The sequence below is a fragment of the Colobus angolensis genome, unplaced genomic scaffold (genome assembly GCF_000951035.1).
Source record: "Colobus angolensis palliatus isolate OR3802 unplaced genomic scaffold, Cang.pa_1.0 Scaffold211, whole genome shotgun sequence".
In the NCBI taxonomy this organism is placed as follows: Eukaryota; Metazoa; Chordata; class Mammalia; order Primates; family Cercopithecidae; genus Colobus; species Colobus angolensis.
The window spans coordinates 2,682,247-2,701,316 of NW_012115278.1; the positions used below are offsets into that span (position 1 = coordinate 2,682,247).

Genomic DNA, 19,070 nt, shown 5'->3' on the forward strand with positions numbered 1-19,070 from the left:
TATATGACTCTTTTTTAAAAATTTCATGTTTTGGTGGACTCATTTCCTGAAAGTGACATAAATGGAACCCATCATGAAATTGCTTGGGAACGACACGGAACAAAACAAAACGTTTACTTGGTGGCTTGTCTCTGGTCCAACCTAATTCCATAGAGTAGCACCTGGAGAGAAAACTTGTTTAAACCACAGGGAGGGTAGAGAGGTGAAAGCAGGTATAGCCCATCAGAAATTTCTCAGTGGTGCAGTGCCGCTTGGGCCTCTACTTGATGGAGTCTTCTCTGAGTGTATTTCAGGGTAGGTGTTTGTTGTGGGCATGGTGACTACCTGGTTCTTTACATATGGGAAGATTTAATTATCCCCCTACCCACCTTTATTTTTTTTGAGACAAGGTCTTGCTCTGTTGCCTGGACTAGCATGCAGTGGCTCAATAATGGCTCACTACAGCCTCAACCTCGAAGGCTAAAGCAATTCTGCCACCTCAGCCCCCTAAGTAGCTGGGACTACAGGCATGCACCACCATGCCTGGCTAATTTTTAAATTTTTCATAGAGACCGGGGTCTCACTATATTGCCCATGTTAGTCCTGAACTCCTGCATTGCCCCTTCATTAACTGGTTTTAGGATCTCACAAATGGAAGAGTAAAGACCAGCAGGAAAGGTGCTCTTCAGTGCTCACATGAGGAAGCATCTCCCTATTATAAGTGATGATGATATTTGTATAATGAGGGTGCTTTCTGTTATACCACAGCAAAAATCCCAGCAAAACAAAAAACTTAAGGCTCGATAGAAGATCCGGTTTTCATATACTATGTAGTTACATTTCTCTCCTATAGTCTGTAGAGTTTAGCTTTGTGCTGTAGTTTGGAGAAAAATATACTGTAAGTTATATCCAAATGGCTACATGCATGAACACCCTCTTTGAACATCTCAATCCATCGATAGGAGGGTAAGCAACAGGTGACCTCACCACCTGTCACCTCTCCTCTCTCTGTCCATCAATACACCCATCCTCAATCTATCTTTTTTCTTTTTGCTACATTTCAAAATAAATTTCAGATGGCAATGCATTTCCCACTCCATATGTCAGCATGCATGTCATTATAACTAGAGTCCAATACCAGCTTACTGTTTTATTCCTTTGAAGCAAAATTTGTACTGTGACATGCACAAGTATTAACAGCATCTTTGCTGAGTGTGGCCAAATATGTACACTGTGTGTAACTCAAATCCCTGCCACAGTAGAAAACAATGTCTTCCGTATCAGGTTGCAGTAACTTTCTTGACAAGTTCTAGCCTTCATTACAGAACACCTCCAGTGAGCTCCAGTTTGAAGATAGGCTAACCACTTTTACAAGCTGCTGAACCTTAATTCTGATGAATATTTCGTGAAAAAGGTCACATTCGTTTTCTACTTTCTGATTTTGTATTGTAGATATTTCAGTGTTTGTTATTTTTAATGAGAACATAAGAAGAATCACCTTGGGGATAATGATAATAAGGCAAGAAATAAAAACTTCTGAAAATAATTATAAATTACAGTACCCTACTTTTAGAGCAAGGATATTTAAATGTATCTCTTTTGACATCACCACACATAGAATATTCTAATATGTTGTTAATCAGTATTACTTCTGGACTTTGGAATCTAAAGACCTATCCAGGAAAAGCCTTGACTAATGTTGGCCTAAAAGTATGTGTCTGTCTACAATAATTGGGTTCAAATGCCTCTGGAGTAACTATCAAACTTAAAACAGCACAGCAAACATCCTCTGTTGAAGATTGACAAGGAAGTTGTAAATCTTCTGACCTACTTGTCATGCTCATGTCTTAGTAATGCTTTATGTCTCTCATGGGACTGTGAAAATAAATCTCGAGACCCCGAAATCACTAAAGCAAGGGAAAAGTGAAACTGGGAACTATGTCAGGCAAACTTGCCTCCCATTTTATTTCTAAATAAGATAGCTACAAAGATAAGACGCTACATACCTCCCTCACCGTTTGCCCACAAGGAAGTTCCTTGTGAACAAAGGACTGGCAAAACTCAAAATCGTCCCTCTGCTCACATGAGACAAACACATACCTGATTGCTTCCTTTACTTTACTGTTTCCCTAAGCCAGGTTGTCTAGCTATGACCTGGAAGCCCCCTCCCCACTTTGAGTTGTCCCATCTTTCCAGACCAAACCAGTGTACATCTTACATATATTGATTGATGTCTCCTGTTTCCCAAACATTTATAAAACCAAGCTGTGCCCCAACCACCTTGGGCACATGTTGTCGGGACCTCTGGAGGCTGTGTCATGGGTGCGTCCATAACCTTGGCAAAATAAACTTCCTAAATTGATGAAGACCTGTCTCAGACACTCTTGGTTTATAGGACAAATTATGAGAAGCAGGTACACTAAATGAGTAACCTCTATTTTATAAACAGGAATATTGCAGCCCAAAGAGGTTAATCCATTGGCTCAGAATCGTATCAAAAGTTAGGAAGACACGCAGGCCTAGATCCTTGTCCTCATAGTTTCTAACCCGGGGCTCACAACACCACGCAATTGCTTCCAGCTGGAAGTTGATTTAGAACAAAAATGTAACCTAAAATGAAAAATCTTGCTTCAAGCCCTGGTTGAATGATTATCCATTAACAATGCCCTGGAGAAACTTTTTTTTTTTTTTTTTTGCACTGAAAACATGACCTTTAAGTTTGCCCCTTCTTATATAAAACATGTGCTTCTGTAATCTTCAAAACCTGTCTTGACGGAATGGATCTGTGTTAGGGTAGCGCTCCCCCCAACTACCCTTCAAGGAGAGAGAGAGAGAGAAGCACTGATTGACTAGAGCCAAGGATCTTGATGTGATTTCTCCTCCCAAAGCTCCCACCTGAATGATGATGTGACTGCCTTGGGAGGGGTCTGCCTCCAGGGAAAGCAAAACTGACTGTGACACTGAGTCTTCAATCAACATCATCCTTCATTGTAAGAACTAACTTCAAATCAAAAAGAACCCTTTCTTTGGGAAATTGGAAATGCCACAGTTTACTCAGTGAAAACAGTGTTTTAAATATTTAAAAATTAGTCTTAATGTCTTTTTACCATATACTAGAACATCTGGGACAATCAGTGCCCTGAGCAAACACATTGAGCATTTGAATATGAATTACTCTGATCACTGAAATGACTTGCCAGGTTTGCAGTGATATAAGGTAATGATTTTGAAGTCTGTGAAAAGGTTCATTTCATCAAAGATTTACATGATTATCTGTTTGTCACTGTCATTTTCAATAGACTGTCTCAACTCTAAATTCAAATGCTCTGTAGCCTGTTTTGAAATGAGTATGGGTTCTTTATGGAAACTTGTGATTTGAAAAATATTTACTGCTCACAATTTCCCTAATATAAAAGTCTGAAGAGATATTTAAGGAAAAAAAAAGTCTGAAGAAATGTTTACTTAGCTTTTCTGAGTTATTTGAAAATCAAATAAACCAAGGATCAGGCACTCTATTTTGCAATGTGAGACCTCAGAAGGAAAAATTTGAAGTGAACTCTAATTGATCCAATATACTCATTTAAGTCCAATTTATTCTACATTCTTCATGTTGCTATCATTGTCTCCCCACCAGCCAGCATTATTCCAGGCCAGTAGCAGGAGCTAGATGAATGTGAACTGACTGAAGAAATCAGTCCTGATAAGTGGGTGGACTGGATCTGATAAAACTCCTTCAGGTAAGGATTGCAAATTGGTGGTAATATTACACCTGATGGAAATCCTTTCTTAAGAATTTATAAAGTAAGAATTTCAAAGATTTGTATAAACCTATCTATAGCTGACCTAACAACACTAGGAACACAATCCCACAATCCCACAGGGTGACAGTTGTCTGGGCTTGAGTGACAGGCTGCTCCTTTAGGTCGGGTGACCATGTAAATTTATCACCCGGACATGAGACTCGCAGAGTGTTGGACTGAGGTCCTCAGTAAATCCTCTCCCCACAAAAAGCAATGAAAACACTGGCAAGATTATATCAAAGCAGACACATCAGAACTCTGGAAATAAAACCAAAGGCATACAACACATTAAAAGAGTTTATTGAAGAAACAGTACTGAACTTCAATAAGAACAGTGAGGTCTATGCCATTTTAACTTAGAGATTTCCCTGTCTCCCTATCAGCTCCTTGGCAGGGTACCATGAAGACCGGAAGCCTTGTTACCACCAGAGGGGGATGATTTAATTTGGAACTCTACAAAATGCCCCATCCCCAGAGTTTTGCCACTATTTGACCTGACTTGGAGCTCCATGGGAAAGTTTTATTCCCAAAGCATTGTTGATGATAATGACGATCAGCATCACTTGAGGAAGGTGAACACTGAAGCCTTCAAGGCAGTGATGCCAGCTAAGGCAAGAAAGAAACCAGCCAAACATGGAAAAGGAAGATCTGGGGAATCGGATCTAGTTCACAGTGGACTATAAACATCTCAGACATATTCCTGAGGATCTGAAAGTCTGTGTGTGCAGGGTCGTGTGAACAGTCAAGAAAGGGCAGAGAGAGTCTTAGTTACTTACTCATCCCTGGCTGACCTTGATGTCCTGTGAAAGCAAAAAGTGAAAGACAAGGAAGACTTCATCTGCCTAAACTTTGAAAGCGTGCTCCAAACTACACATAGATCCTCATGGCAAAGGGTGAAAAACGTATCACCATAAAGCATTCAAGAGAATTAAAGACCAATCATTGACTGCCCTAAGCTGTGCTGACAAAGGGGTGACCCCTATAAAGCCAGGACTAAAAATGAAAACAGACGGAGACTTCAGTATAGGGAATGCAAACACTAGCATACTTGTCCGGGAAAGTAATTAAACAAACAAAGCCTAACTCCAACAACAACAAAATACAACAACAATAAACAGTGGGAGAAAGGGATGATCAAATTTCAAAGGTATTAAAATATATGGCTAGTGTTTCCAGTTTATTAGGAAGCATGCAAAGAAATTGGGATGTGCAGCCTGTATACAAGAAACAAAACTGTCAAAACATACTGGCCCTGAGGGTGCCCAGAAGTTGGATTTAGTAAATAGACTTTAAATCAGCTATTTGATAATAAGAATAAATAATATAATATATAATGAGAAGAAGTAATGGTTGAACTTCCCATAATTTATTAAAAACATTAATTTATACCTCCAAGAGGCTCAACTAAGTCTTACTATAGTAAACTTAAAGAAATACACACCCAGATACAATGTAATTATTCTGTTGAAAGCCAAAGGCAGAGAGAGAATCCTGAAAGCAAGAGAGAAGAGACTCATCATATACAAGGATCCTCAATAAGAATAACAGCTGACTTCTATAAAAAACCATGGAGGCCAGAAGGCAGTGAGATAACATATTCAAAGTGCTGAAATAAAGTGGAGAACCCCCCACCATCAACCAAAACTTCTATGTTGAGCAACATTACTCTTCAAAATGGCAAGCGAAATAAAGACAGGCCCAGGTAAATAAAAATGGAGAGAATACATCTGTAGCAGCCCTACTCTACAGGAAATGCCAAAGGAAGTCTTAGAAGGTATATAGGAATGATAGTCGATGTTAACTTGAACTCACACAAGGAAAGGAAGATCACCATAAAGGAAATTACATGGGTAAATATAAAATGTAAATAAAGCTTTTACTCTTTTCTTCTTTCAACCAATTTAAAAGACAATTGTATGAAACAATAATCACGAAGCTATACTGATGAGTTTATAAGCATAATTTGTATAACAATAGCATCACCTTGGAGAAAAACAAGTCATTATATTGAAAGGAAATTTGTGTATACTTTTGAAATTAAGTTAGTAATAGTGGGCTCTACATTGTTTTAAGGTAGGATGCATATTTAATCCCCAGAGCAGCCATAAAGAAAATAAGTTAAAGAAAAGGTAGTGAACAATCCAAAGGAATTAAAATAGTGTGCTAGAAAATAACACAAAAGAAAACAAACAGCAAAACAGCAGCTGTAAATTCAACCACATCAATAATTAAATGAAAACGCATTACATAGTCCAGTCAAAAGGCAGAGAATGTCAGACTGGATTAATTAAAAAGGACATAACCATATACTTTCAATAAGAGTTATGTTCTAGATTCAAAGACACAAATAAGTGGAAAGTAAAAGGATGGAAAAGATATACTATGCAGATAGTAACTGAAAGACTGCTAGAATGATTATACCAATATCAGAAAAAGTTACCTTAATGCAGATATTATTACTAGAGACAAAGAAGGACATTTTGTAATGGTAGAACAGTTAATTTATCTGGAAGATATAACAATTAAAAACAGATATGTGGCCGGGCGCGGTGGCTCAAGCCTGTAATCCCAGCACTTTGGGAGGCCGAGACGGGTGGATCACGAGGTCAGGAGATCGAGACCATCCTGGCTAACACGGTGAAACCCCGTCTCTACTAAAAAAAATACAAAAAACTAGCCGGGCGAGGTGGCGGGCGCCAGTAGTCCCAGCTACTCGGGAGGCTGAGGCAGGAGAATGGCGTAAAACCCGGGAGGCGGAGCTTGCAGTGAGCTGAGATCTGGCCACTGCACTCCAGCCCGGGCGACAGAGCAAGACTCCGTCTCAAAAAAAAAAAAAAAAAAACAGATATGTATCTGTGTATCCAACAACAGAGCCCAAAATACATGAAGCAAAAACTGATGGAATTGAAAGGGGAAATATACAGTACAACATTAGTAGTTGGAAACTTTATTCTCCACTCTTAGTAGTTGGTGGGACAATAAGACGGAGAATCAACTAGTATGTAGAAGACCAGAACAGCACTATCAACCAACTTGATCGGCTCACATCTAAGGAACACTGCACCCAACAGCAGCAGAATCCATATCCTTTTCAAGGCCATTCTCCAGAATAGAGCATTTTTTATGCAATAATATAAGGCTTAATAATTTTATTTTTATTTTCATTTTTTTGAATCAGGGTTGTTCTCTGTCACCAAAGCTGGAGTGCAGTGGCTTGATGAGGGCTTACTGCAGCCTTGACCTCCCAGGCTCAAGTGACTACAGGCATGCACCACCACGCCCAGCTGATTTTTAAATTTTTATTGAATTAGAAAATAGAGTGAAACAAGGTCTCACTGTAGTGCTCAGTCTGGTCTCGAACTCCTGAACTCAAGTAATCCACCCGCCTCGACCTCCCAAAGTGCTAGGATTAAAGGCATAAGCCACTGTGCCTGACCAAGTCTTAATAATTTTAAAGAGATTGAGATCATACAAAGTATGTTCTCAAAAAACAATGGAATTCAATTAGGAATTTATTTTTCAAACCAGGACACTTTTAACAAGCATAACCATAATAATTACATCAGAACAACAGGCATACATTAAAAGGCTCTTGAGCAAATCAGAACCTGTGCTCATCCTGCCTTTAGCAAGGAATCCATTATACAGTTCCCATCCAATCCATGCTTTAGTCATCTCCAGTGTGAATCCTGTCTCGCCCTGTAGGCCTTTGAGTTTGCAATGCCTCTGTTAGACCAATATGAATTGGGCCATTGTAGGAAACATGCACTTTATTTTCCAATGAATTAGTCTTAAATTCTACCATGCCCCATTCCTATTTTATCCTTTACATTTGTATTGGTATTAGGCATAGTGTGTGTATATATTTATGGGGTATATGAGATATTTTGATACAGGCATTGAGTGCATAGTAATCATACAAGAGTAAATGGGGTAAACGGGGCATCCATCACCTCAAGCATTTATCATTCTCAAGTACACATGAAAAATCTACAAAATTAATCACATGCTGGGTCATATATCAATATTAAAAATATTGGTACATTCATAATATAGACATATATATATATATATATATACACACACACACACATTTGAGACCAGGTTATGAAACTGGCTAGTTTTTGTATTTTGGTAGAGACAGGGTTTTACTACATTACCCAGGCTGGTCTCAAACTCCTGGTGTCAAGCGATCCACCCACCTCAGCCTCCCAAAGTGCTTGATAACAGGCGTGAGCCACCATGCAGGCCAATAATATAGAAATTTTATAAAATAACACTTTGGTCATAGGTAATAATATTGAAAATGGAAACAACTTTTAAAAAAAGTATCTTCCAACTAGAAATTTAGAATTTCTTCTATTAAACAGCAAAAGGATGAAAATAAAGATTTTAAAATATTAAATTTCTAAAAGTCAAATTTAAAATTACACATAAAAATTTATGAGATACAAGAAATCATTGCTCAGACTAATGTAGCAAAGGTTTTCCCCTATGTTTTCTTTTAGTGGTTTTATAGTTTCAGGTCTTATGTTTAAGTCTTTTATCTACTTTGAGTTGATTTTTGTATGTAGTGTGAAATAAGAGCCCAATTTCATTCCTCTACATGTGACGTCTAGTTTTTCCAACACAATATATTGCAGAGACTGTCCTTTCCTCATTGTGTGTTCCTGATGTCTTCATGGAAAATTTATTGGTTCTACATGTGTGAGTATATTCCTAGGCTCTCTATCTCTATCATCTCTATCCACTGGTCTACGTATCTGTTCTTATGTGAGCGCCATACTGCTTAAATTACTGTAGTCTAGCAGTGTATTGCAAGTATGATGCTACCAGCTTCATTCTTTTTGTTCAAGATTGCTTTGGTTATGTGGGATCTGTTGTGGTTCCATAAAAATTTTAGAAGTTTTTTCTATTTCTATAAAAAATCATTGGAATTTTGATAGGGATTGCATTGAATCTTTGATGGCTTTGGGTAGTATGGAGATCTAAATAATATTAATTCTTCCAATCCATGGACACAGGATCTCTTTCCTTTTATTTGTGTCATTCACAGTTTCTTTCATTAATGTATTATAGATTTCAGAATATAGATCATTCACCTCTTTGATTAAATTTACTCCTAAGTATTTTATTTTATTTTATTATGGTATGGTAAATGGGATTGTTTCATTGATTATTTTAGGATAGTCTGTTGTTAGTGTATAGATATGCTACTGATTTTTTTTGTTGATTTTGTGTCCTGTAACTTTACTGAATTTATCAGTTCTAACACCTTTTGGTGGAGTCTTTTGGGTTTTCTACATAGAAGATCTTTCATAAAAAAGACAATTTTATTTCTGCTTTTACTTTTTGGATGCCTTTATTTCCTTTACTCACTTAATTGCTATGGCTAGAACTTCCAGAATTATACTGAATAGAAGTGATAAGAGTAAGCATCCGTGTCTTATTTATGAACTTAGAGGAAAAGCCTTGAACTTTTCACTATTGAGTATGATGTTAGCTATGGGCTTGTCATATAGGCCTTGATTGTATACAGCACAAGAAAATTTAAGGGAATTGCTCTGTGACAGAGTCTGGGCAATAATTTTTTGGATAGGACCCCGAAAGCACAGGCGATGAAAAACAAAAATGGACAAATGGGGTTGTATCATACTAAAAAGCCTCTGCACAGCAAGGGAAAAAACCAGCAGAGTGAAGATGAAACCCATGGACAGGGAGAAAAGATTTGCAAATAATTTTTTTCTTTTTTTTAGCTAGTCTCGCTCTGTCACCCAGGCTGGAGTGCAGTGGTGCCATCTCGGCTCCCTGCAACCTCCACCTCCCTGGTTCAAGCGATTCTCCTGCCTCAGCCTCCCAAGTAGCTGGGACTATAGGTGCACATCACCACACCTGGCTAATTTTTGTATTTTTTAGTAGAGATGGGGTTTCACCATGTTGGCCAGGCTGGTCTTGAACTCCTGGCCTCAAGTGATTCACCCACCTTTGCCTTCCCAGCATTATAGGCCTGAGCCACCACCCCCACCCCAAATATTTTCTATAGGGGTTAGTATTGAAAATATATGAGGAACTCAAACACCTCGATAGCAAGAAAACAAATAATCTGATTAAAAAATTGACAAAGGACTTGAACAGACATTTCTCAAAAGAAGACATACAAATGACCAATAGATATATGAAAAAATGCTCAACATCTCTCATTATCAAGGAAATTCAAATTAAAACAATGAGATATCATTTACACCTGTTAGAATGAGTATTATCAAAAAGATAAAAAATAACAAGTGTTAGGATGTGGAGAAAAGAGAATCCTGGTACACTGTGGGTAGGAATGTTACTTAGTACAGCTATTTTGGGAAAACAGTATGGAAGCTCCTCAAAAAACTAAAAATAAAATTACAATATCATCCAGCAATCTTACTTCTGGGTACATATGCAAAGAAACTGAAATCAGTCTGTCTAAGAGCTCACTGCACTTCCGTGTTCACTGCAGCATTACTTTCAATAGCTGAAAAATGAATGCAACCTAAGTGTCCGTTAGTGGATAAATGGATTAAAAAATGTTGTCTATATATATAGTGGAATACTATACAGCCTTTAAAAGAAGGAAACTCTGTCATTTGCAACAACATGAATGAACCTAAAGGACATTATATTAACTAAAGCCAGACGGAGAAAGGCAAATACCGCTTGTTTTCACTTATATATGGAACCTAAAAGTGACAAATTCACAGAAGCTGAGAGCAGAATGGCAGTTACCAGATGCTAGTACCAGAGGCTAGTACCAGAGGCTCCTAGAGAAGGGGGAGACGTTCGTCAAAGGATGCAAAGTTTTGGACAGGAGAAATAAAGTTTTAGTGATCTATTGCACAGCACGGCGACCATAGTTAATAATAATGTATTGACTATTTTAAAACTGCTAAAATAGTTTTTAAATGTTCTTACTACAAAAAATGATAAGCAGGTGAGGTAGTAGAAAGGCTAATGAGCTTGAGTCAACCTTTTCACAATGTGTATACAAATGGAAACATCACATTTTATCCTAAATATACGTACAATTATTATTTCTCAATTTTTAAAAAGTGGAATTACAAACAAAAAGTAGAATAATACTTGATTTTAAAAGTTTATGAGATATATTTAAACCATATTAGAAGAATATTCATATTGTTAAGCATATGTCAATCTAAATAAAAATATAAGAAAATGAACTAACTTCCCACTCAAAACTAGAAAAAAACCAAAAGAAAGCACAAAGTAAAAAAAAAAAAGATAAAAGCAGAATTTGATCAGATAGAGAATACAAAGACAAGAGATGTAATGAATGACTCAAAACTCTGGTGATTAATAAAATGAAATACACAAACCATTTAAGAAAAAATGGGGAATATAAATAAAATAAATGACACAGTAAAAATAAAAGTCATAACAGATGACCTACCCACCTTTATTAAAAAATTCAGAACATATATGTGTTGGAGAATTTCTTGCGGACATATAATCTACTACCAAAATTGACCCTATTAGAGGTAGAATGCTTAAGAAGGCCATTTTCTATGGAAAAAAGAGAAAATTACCAAGGAACTTCTACTCGCCAACACACACACACACACACACACACACACACACACACACACACACACACAGAGAGAGAGAGAGAGAGAAAGAGAGACAGAGAGAGAGAGAGAAAGGGCCAGTTGCCTTCACAGGGAAATTCTACCAAACATATAAAGATCATGCCACTCTGATGCCAAATAAAGTTTTCCAAAACATACAAAATGAAGGAAAACTTACAAATTTAGTTTTAGGAGTAGAAGAATGATTCAACAGAAAGAATTTCAATAATGCAATTTACTGTGGAGAAGAAATTGATGCTCCCCATTGGGTCTGACAAGTTTCAACACCCATTCTTGATTTTTTCATAAAAACCCTGAAAATAGTAAGGTATGGGCATCTCCTCTGTTTTCTCCTTCTGTCAGTCTGTCTGTCTCCACAGGAGACCTTTCCAGGATGATCTGCAATAGGAAGAGAGTGCCTATTATCTCCTGCCTTTATCATTTTTACAGAGGTTGGGGGCATAAAAATTGGGTATTATGAAGTACATCTATTTCTGCTTGCAGATAATATGACAGTAAAACTGGAAAACACTGGAGAACCAGTGATAAAACTAACACAACATTAAGAGAATTCAGAAAGCAAGCAGGATATAAAAATTACATGAAATAATAGAAATGCTTATATTCATGATTAATAAGCAATCAGAGGACACTGGAAGAGAAAATACCATTTAAAATGTATCAAAAAGATAGATAATAGTCTCACAAATGAACTTAATAAGAAGTATGAAAACCCTGTGCGAAGTACCTATGAACAAATAGAAAATGTAATCCTTGTTATTGTATAGGATAACTTGATACTATAAAGATGCAGATTCTCCCTCAGTTAATTTAATAGAACCCCAATAAAATATGAAGAAGTTTTTTTCTGAAGCTATATATGTTGAGATTAAAGTTAATTTGGAAGAATAAATATGTAAGAATACATGAAAATACTGAATAAGATGAACAGCTAGCCCTAGCCCAACCAGATACTAAAACACACACAAAATCTTTATAATTAACACAGTGGTACAAGCAGATTACTCATTAATTAGCTATTGAAAAGAAATACAAAAATAGATCCAGGTACACATGGAAACTTAGCAGATGATAATTACGATATTTCAAATTAGAGTGACAAAGTTGAACTTTTGAATAAGTAGTATGGGAAGACCTGGATGGTTATATGGAAAATGTTTAAGTTACATCAATACTTTACATATTACTTAAGACTGTGATTCAAATGGATCAGAGATGTAAGTGTAGAAGATGAAATCACAGAGACACCAGAATAAATCCTGGGCAAACCCTTTTATAACTTAGGTGAAAGTTATCGGGAAAGGTTCTAATTATTTCCCCAAATCCAGATGCAAAAAATATTGATAAATTTGACTAGAGAAACATGTAAAAATTTCATGATCAATAACGTATAACCAAAATCAAAAGACAAAGGATAAATGGGAAGAAATTATTTGCAACTTACGCCACAGAAAAATGCCTGTGACATGTAAAATTTGAGGATAAGATATGAAAAAATTTGATAGAAAATTGTGCAAAGGACAAAAAAGATAATTTGCTAAAATATAAGATGGTCCTAAATATTTCTCTTTTTTTGAGACAGAGTCTTACCCTATTGCCCAGGTTGGAGTGCAATGGCGCAATCTCAGCTCCCTGCAACCTCCACCTCCCAGGTTCAAATGATTCTCTTGCCTCAGCCTCCTGAGTAGCTGGGATTACAGGCGCCCACCACCACGCCCAGCTAATTTTTGTATTTTTAGTACAGATGGGGTTTTACCATGTTGGCCAGGCTGGTCTTGAACTCCTGACCTCATGATCTGCCTGCCTCAGCCTCCCAAAGTGCTGGGATTACCGGCGTGAGCCACCATGCCCAGCTGGTTCTAAATATTTTTAAATGTTCAATATACTCATAATTAACAAAACACAAATTAGAACCATGTTGCGATATCACTTTTTACCCCTTAGCTTGGTAAAATCTAGCGAATTTGAAAATTCACTATTGACAAGACTATTGAAAAATAGGTATCACCTTTCATTGATAGTGGAAATGAGAAATGGAGAAAACTTCCCTATGAGAAGGAAATTTGACAATATATGATAAAATTACATATGTACCCTTTGACCTAGAAATCTTACTTCTGGAAATTTACCCTGAAAATACACCTTCAACAGCACAAAAATTGGCATGCACAAAGTTGTATGATTCAGTATTTTATGTATTTGCAAAATATTGGAAGCTGTGAAAATACCCCAACAAAGTAGATTAATTTAAACATTATGATATTTACATGCAATAGAATACTATGCAGTTATGTAAAAAGGATAAGTCAGAGCTGCGTTAACTGGTGTATTTCCAAGGTGCAATATTGAAGAAGCTAAAGAATCAGAATGCAAAAGTTTTGTATAGCATGTGATGTTTGATGTCAGAAAGGAAGTAGAATTAGAAAATAGTTATTTGTCTGTTTATTTATGGACAAAGAAAAACAAACCAGAAATTGATGAAATGTATTATGTAGAGGAGGTGTCTGTGTATGTGTACGGCAGAAACAAGTAGAAGCAATGGGGTGGGATGGCACTTCTCGTGATATTTCTTGTTTCATCTTGTACAGTGTTGATTTTTGGGATCATGTGAAAACTTCACATATTCAAAAATAGAATTAAATCCATAATAATGAGGAAAAGTCCTAAAGTGTCATACAAATAGAAACAAATTAATAGCATAACCACTTTAAATTAATAGCATAACCACACTGGAGAAAAGAAAACTAAATCGAATGACTTTTGAGCATAGCATTTTGATTACTGTCTTGCATTCTTTGCTTAAAGGGGGAGTGCAGAAACATCTGAAAACGCATTCTGAACCCAACCTAGAGGCCTTCTTGTCACTGCGGCCTGGTTACTGTGATTCTGAAACTGTATCGTGTCTATCGCACTTTGAGCAAATTTAAAAATATATTAATTTTGTTAAAAATTGGGAATCTTATGGAAGGAGTTACAAATAGGGAAAGTTCAAAGACAAGGAAGGATTTTATGGGTGACATCAGTACATGCTCATTAATTTCTAGTGTGTAATGAAATAGCATTATTATATCATAATATAATGCCCTCTAAAAGGTCTCAAAGCAATAATACTTCAGAGCAACTAGATTTGTTTTCTAAATATCATTCTCTATTAAAAGGAACCAAGGGGGCCGGGCGCGGTGGCTCACGCCTGTAATCCCAGCACTTTGGGAGGCCGAGGCGGGTGGATCACGAGGTCAGGAGATCGAGACCATCCTGGCTAACACGGTGAAACCCCGTCTCTACTAAAAATACAAAAAATTAGCCGGGAGTGGTGGTAGGCGCCTGTAGTCCCAGCTGCTCGGGAGGCTGAGGCAGGAGAATGGCGTGAACCCGGGAGGCGGAGCTTGCAGTGAGCCGAGATTGTGCCACTGCACTCCAGCCTGGGCGACAGAGCGAGACTCCGTCTCAAAAAAAAAAAAAAAGGGAACCGAGGGAAATTTTGAATTCAAGGGTAGAGAAAAAGAAAACATGAGTGCCAATGCTGTTGCTCCAGAAAGTAAGTGGGGAAAGAAAGGTAACTATGTGAGGTGAAGGCTCTGCTAACCAGCTCATATGGGAACCACTTTCCAATGTACGCTTATATCAAATCATCCCTTTGTATGCCTTCAATGCATACTATTTTGTTTGTCTCTTATCCCTCAATAAACCTGGGGAAATTTTTAAATTTTTTAGAGATAAAAAAATTGAGACAAATCTCAAACAATAAATATTGGGGACATGCTAAATACAGGAGTCAGCTTGAAGAGGCTCCTATTGTCGAAATCTTGGATGATTTGAGAATAACAATAAATAATGACAGTAATGGGTTAAAGTACATTGAATAAAACAAGAAACCATGAGTCTCTACAGAAAGTAATAGTAGAAAAAGAGGGGGAGTGCTTCCTATGATATGATACCAACTAATAAACGTAGAGGAACAGTGAAATTAGAAAATCACCATTTTACAAGCAGCAAGCAAGACTCATCACTGCATGTTAAAACCAAGATAGTTAAACATTTTCAAATAATTTCCCCAAAGAACAGTCAGCCATTTAAAAAGGAAAATAAGTAGCTTGACAGTGGAGACACTGGCAGATTCCAACTCCACTAAGTGATCCGTGTGACCCACAGTGAGATAAGCCGACATCATGCGTTTCCTACAATAACACAGCAAGAAAAGCAACATCGCTTATGTCATATGTCTTCCCAAAACACATAACCTGCATCTGATCAGGAGAAAGACTCACACAGAGGTGCATTCTACAAAATACTTTTGTCTACGGAAACTACTGTGTGGTGAAACATCAAGAACGGCCACAACCTGTTCTGGACTAAAAACAGACCAAGTGGACACAGTAACTAGCAAAACGTGTGATCCTGAATGGGTTCTTGGGCTATATGGGAAAAATGCTATTGCAGGTATTATCAGATCAGTTAGAAAAATTAGACTATGTGCTGTAGATTAGATAATATTATAGAAACTTATAGGATTAGTTTTACAAATTTATTTGTAAACTTGTGAATATTTCCAAGAGAACAGTTTTAAAAATTGGGGGAAAATTTAAAAGCTGATCTATCTGGAGATGCAGACAACCTAGAACAGCAATAAATAAACAAATAAATGAACAAATTCAGAGAACTAACAATAATAGATATTAAGAAAATAAAAGGCCATAGTAATTTTTTAAAAAGTGATACTGAGGGGCCGGCACAGTGCTGCCATGTTGCATCAGGACAGTAATGATGACACTGAAGACATTTCAGTGTTGGATGCGGAAGAGACAACTAACAAAACAAAACAATCCAAAATCAGATATCCAGCGGCCTCACTTTTCCAGTTATTCTTTCGAGTCAGTGCAGTTGTGGTCTATCTTCTTTACAAATTGGTCAGCAGCAGTTTTACTGCTTGTATGGCGACAATTTTCTTGTCATGTGACTTTAGGGCAGTGACGAATGTCACAGGTGGACTAGTGGTGGGTCTACGGTGTTGGAATCACATGATGAAGATGGAAAGAGCCACTGGGTGCTTGAGTCCAGAAAGGCATCCTCTCGGGAGGACGAACCTGTTTCAGAGGCTGAATCAAATCTTTTGGTTGGGACTTAATGCCTGCCCAGTGTTGTGGGTGATATATTTCTTTTGTGGCCTCTTCTCCTTCAGGGTAGCTAGCCGTGGTTATCATGGGTGTGGTGCTACAAGGTGCCAACCTATATGGCCACATCAGGTGTAAAGTAGGCAACAGAAAGAACGTAGCAGCATGGGTCCCTCATACTTGGAAAGCAGTTTTTAAGACAAAATGCTGAAGATGATCAGACTTCGTGAACAGAGAGAGAATGCTTATGTGGTTTGTTACATTGGGGAACAACCAAAGAGATTGTTGACTCTGAACATTTTAGACCTCAGTCCATGATGCAACAAGGAGTGCTGGCTTTGTTTTTCACTTAAAAACTTTAGTTAAAGCAAAGCAAAGCAGTTTCCTTATTAAGGTTTTATACCCTTTCCAGTAGTTGGGGCTAGAATGCATGTTGTCACTGGAAACACTGTCAACATTTGTTTTATGGTGTACATAAAACATACACAGTCATGTAATATCAATATATTCCAAACTAATGAAAGTGTGTTTATTTACACAGGTAATGGAGAACTTTGTATTTTGGTCCATAGAACATAGAAGGATGTTCTCAGTCTATCTCAAGCTCTATGTGTTTACATATTATTTCTGTAGATTATTTTCAGAAGTTAGTTTTGCTTCCACAGTAAGAGTGAGCAGCTTGGCGCATGTATACCTCAGAAATTATTGCTAATTTTTAATATAGATTTCATGTTGAAATTTCTTAGACATACACAAGAAAGTAAATACCACATTTGTGCCAGTGATGTTAACTAGTTTCTAAAATGTTATTTATTTTTATTTGTAACAAGCCATTTACTTAAGTTTATGTAAAGGGATAGTTTACGCTTAAGGGATAGCAGAGGTTGTTGCTGTTCTATTTATTGTATAGAAAACGTGGCCAGATTTTACTTTCCAACTTACTGGAAGCTCTTCAGTGGACCTTGAGCTAATACAATATATCTTTTGTCACCAAAAGAGTATTATTCTTATGTCATAATGAGAACAATAATTTATGTGCTTGGCATAATAAATGCCTAAAAGACATTTTATTTTATGACTGTATTCTTTGTCTTGCTATAATGGGGATATTGTAAATCATGTATTTGTATAATATTGACGGTATGTATTAAAGCAATAGGTGTAACGGTAAACAAAAACATAAAAACACAAAAAGAGCTTCTACAAATAAAAAGGCCAACAGTCTAGTTTTAAAATGGGCAAAAGACTTAAACGACGCTTCATAAAAGAAGATGTTCCAATGGCTGGTAAAAATTTGAAAGAAGTTCTATGAAATCAAAACCAGAATGAAATACTAGAATGGCAGGCTGGGCGCTATGGCTCATACCTGTAATCCCAGCACTTTGGGAGGGCCGAGGCGGTGGATCACGAGGTCAAGAGATCAAGACCATCCTGGCCGAAATGAAGAAATTCCATCTCTACAAGAAATACAAAAAAAGAAAAAAAATAGCTGGGCATGGTGATGCAGGCCTGTAGTCCCAGCTACTCGGGAGGCTGAGGCAGGAGGATTGCTCAAACTCGGGAGGCGGAGGTTGCAATGAGCCGAGATCGTGCCACTGCACTCCAGCCTGGTGACAGAGCAAGACTCCGTCTAATAGTAATAATAATAAAGAAATACCAGAATGGTGACAAAAAGAATGGCAAGGTCACATTTCATCAAGGGTATACACCAGAACTCATTCATGGCCAATGCGTGATAAACATAACTGCTTTAGAAATCTCTGTAGTAATATTTATTATCACTAAACGCATTGCCTTCCTTGTGATCTGGATATTCTATTTTCAGTCAGATAACCAAAAGAAATGAACATATATGTCCATCGAAAGACAAGAGTATTCATGTCAGCTTTATTCATAACATCCCAAAGTTTCAAACAACCCAAATATCCATTGGCATAGGAACAAATAAATAACGTATGGTGCATTCACACAAAGAACTATCATGCACAGCAGTAAAAAGTAATGAATGACTGGTAATGTAGCAATAAGGGTACATCTCACAGACACTGCACTGCGTGAGAGAAGCCGGAGATTAAATGGATAGTACTGCATGACCACATCTATGCAAGGGGCAAGACTAGGCAAAACCAGGCTTCTGTGGCCAAAGGCTGAATAGTTCAAAGTTACCCAGTATGGGTACTGACTTGAAGATGGCCCAGCCACTGGGAATTACATAATTATGTATTTGTTATATATAATAATACAGGTGCTATACATATGCTATTCGTATACATACGGTATACACATGCCAAATAGTTCACTGAGCCATACTTTTAAGATCGGTGCATTTTTGTTCTGTGTGCATTATCCCTTGATAGCACTGTTTTGATTGACAAGGGAAAGGCGCTTTTTCAAAATATGAAACCACGAAACATTATGTAGCCCAGAAGTACAGTTTTGGGAGTGGGAGGGATGTTTCTCAAAGCAGAATTCGGGTCAGCCACGGAGCAGCGGATGCGCGGTGAAGGGCGCGTGGGCAGCCGGGCGGCTCCGTGGCCTGGGGG

At 37.4% G+C, this 19,070-nt stretch overlaps 1 pseudogene; it reads left to right on the forward strand.

Annotated features, from left to right (window-relative positions):
- The first annotated feature begins 16,158 nt into the window (after nucleotides 1–16,158).
- On the forward strand, nucleotides 16,159–16,757 carry LOC105512423 (annotated as a pseudogene).
- Nucleotides 16,758–19,070: the final 2,313 nt, after the last annotated feature.